Source organism: Equus asinus, chromosome 2, assembly GCF_041296235.1.
Source record: "Equus asinus isolate D_3611 breed Donkey chromosome 2, EquAss-T2T_v2, whole genome shotgun sequence".
Lineage (NCBI taxonomy): Eukaryota > Metazoa > Chordata > Mammalia > Perissodactyla > Equidae > Equus > Equus asinus.
The window spans coordinates 54,117,012-54,120,030 of record NC_091791.1 but is presented as its reverse complement, the minus strand read 5'-3'; the positions used below and the strand labels follow the sequence as shown (position 1 = coordinate 54,120,030).

The 3,019-nt window shown below is 41.4% G+C and overlaps 1 pseudogene; it reads left to right on the top strand.

Annotated features, from left to right (window-relative positions):
* The first annotated feature begins 1,937 nt into the window (after positions 1 to 1,937).
* Positions 1,938 to 2,610, top strand: LOC123275747 (polyadenylate-binding protein 2 pseudogene; annotated as a pseudogene).
* Positions 2,611 to 3,019: the final 409 nt, after the last annotated feature.

Here is a 3,019-nt window from a genome sequence, read left to right as displayed (position 1 = left end):
TAGTACCTATGGATATTCTTTTGCACTCTTCTGTTTCGTTTAACAATCTATCCTGAAAATCAGTCCATATCAGTTTACACAGATCTTTCTCAGTCTTTTTTATAGCGGCATAGAAATTCATTGTGTGAATGCACCATGGTTCATTCAACCAATTTACATGTATGAATATTTAGATTGTCTTCAACAATTTGCAATTATAATCAATTCCTAATAAAGAAACTTGTGCATTTTTATTTTCATATTGTTGGAGATGTACTTTCAGGTCAAATTTCTAGAAGTAGGACCCCTGGGTCAAAAATTAAGTGCATATGTTGTCTCGTTAGGTGTCTTTGTCTGTTCAGACTCCCTGGCCACACCCTCAGTGCTCTCTCCTGACCAAGATTTCTCATTTTTTACAACATAGGTGGGCTAAGAATCTTCCAAATCTTTATGTTCTGCTTCCTTTTTGCTTAACAATTCTGTCTTCAAATTATTTCTCTCCTCTTGCATTTTACTATAAACAGTCTGAAGGAGGCAATACTTTGCTTAGAAATTTCTTCAGCTAAATATCCAATTCCATCACTTACAAGTTCTATGTTCCACAAAACACCAGGACATTAACACAATTCAGCCAAGTTCTTTGCCACTTTATAACAAGGATGGCCCTTCCTCCCGTTCCAATAACATGCTCCTCATTACCATATGACACTTCATCAAAATGGCCTTCACTGTCCCTATTTCTACCAATATTTTGTTCAGGTAGAATGTTGAGGCTTTCTCTGCAATCCAGTCTTTCTCTACAGGTCTCCTCTTTTCTTTCTGAGCCTTCACCAGAATCACACTTAATTGTCCATTCACAGCAATGTAGGTGTTTTCTAGCATGTACCTCAAGACTCTTCTATCGTCTCGCTATTACCCATTTCCAAAGCCACTAGGTGTTTGTTACAGCCACACCCCACTTCTCAATCCCAATTTCAGTCTTAGTCCTTTTGGGCTGCTATAACAAAATACCATAGACCAGGTGGCTTATAAAAACAGAAATTTATTTCTCATAGTTCTGGAAGCTGGAAATTCCAAGATCAAGGTGCTAGCAAATTCAGTGTCTTGGGGGGACCTACTTCCTGGTTCATAGATCACCATTTTCTCACTGTGCCCTACGTGGAGAAGGGGCAAGGATGCTCTCTGGGGTATCTTTTATAAAGGTACCAATTCCAGTCTCTCATAACCTAATCACCACCCAAAGGCCCCACCTTTAAATACCATCACACTGGGGATTAGGTTTCAACATATGGATTTTAGGGAGACACATACTTCAGTCTATAGCATTATGTATTGGGAAATCGCCCTGTAGAAGGGTGGTACCAGTTTGCATTCTCTTCAGCCATAAATGAGAATATGTTTCCCTACAACCTCACCAATAAAATGTCATCACATTTTTTAATTTTCACCAATCCAACAAGGGTTTATCTAATGTCTCTAATAATTAATACACTTGAACACTTTTCATATGTTTAAGGGACATTTTCATCTACATATGTTTTATAAAATGTCTGGTAATATCTTTTTCTTATTTTTCCAGTGAGTTTTGAATTTTTGTCCCTCAAATTTAAAGAATTATTTACATTTAAGGATATTAGCCTTTTTCTTAATTATGTTGAATGTATTTTCAGCCAATCTGTCAGTTTTCCTTTGACCATTTTTATGCCGTTTTTGCCATAAAAATGTTTTGTATTTTTGTAGTTAACTTTATAAATCTTCCCTTTTATTGCATCTGGATTTTGAGACTTAATTAGAAAGTGTTTCCCTAGATGAAGGTTATAAAGAAATTTACTCATATATTCTTCTAATACACCCCTGATCCATTTGGAGTTTCTTCCCTGAATGGTGTGAGAGATGGATCCAACTGTATTGTCTTCCACTGGCAACCCTTTCTCCCAGCACCATTTATTCAACGGACAATGAGGAGCTGCTGCTGGAGTCCAAGCCTGAATCCCAGCACTAAGAGGAGTCGCTGCACACCCTCTGCCCCCCGGGTCCTAAACCTAGCCCAGGAGCCTCCTGGAGCCTTGGGGAGGGTGGAGCTGGGACTGGTGGAGGGTAACCCTGGAGAAAGCGCCATTAAGGATGTAGAGCTGGAGGCAATCAAAGCCCGAGTCAGGGAGATGGAGGAAGAAGCTGAGAAGCTAAACGAGCTAGTAGCAAAGGAGATAGAGAAGCAGATGACGACGATTTCACCTCCAGGCAATGCTGGCCCAGTGATCCTGTCCACTGAGAAGACAGAGGCTGATGCCCGTTCATCTGTGCTGGCAATGTAGACTATTGTGCAACAGCAGAAGTGCTGGAAACACTCTCATGGTTGTGGTTCAGTCAACGTGCTACCGTACTCGGTGGCAAACGGTTTGCCATATACAGATTTCTCAGACAAAGAATCAGTGTGGACTTCCCTGGCCTAAGATGATTCCCTATTTAAAGGAAGACAAATCAAGGTGATCCAAAAAGAACCAACAGACCAGGCATCAGCACAACAGAGCGGGGTTTCCCAAAAGCCAATACCTTGCAGGGCCCACCCACTACAAAAGTTCCTGCTCTCCGTCCTACAGTGGTTTCTTTTTTTCCGAATTATTTTATTGAGGTCATAATGGTTTATAACATTGTCTAATTTCAGGTGTAGATTATTATTTATTAATTTCTGTGTAGACTGCAACAGCGGTTTTAACAGGCCCCTGGGTGGTACTTACGGGACTGGGTTAGAGTGACGTCATAGTATTCCGTTTTCTAAAAAAAGAGTGTATTAGGAGGAGAGAGAGGGAGGAAAAAAGGGAGTGGGGCAGGGGGCTGCTCATTCACTCTGGGCATTGCCATCGACACATCTCAGCTGGGCGGGTTGCTGCCCCTGATTCCCTGTCCCACTTCACCTTCTTGTGGGCTGCTCAAGAGTAGGTGGACAGGGGTGTAGGAGGGATTATTTTAACCCAGGGCTGTGGAAGGACACCAAACTGTTCTGTTGTTACCCTCCCTCCATCTTTACCGTAATTTTCAC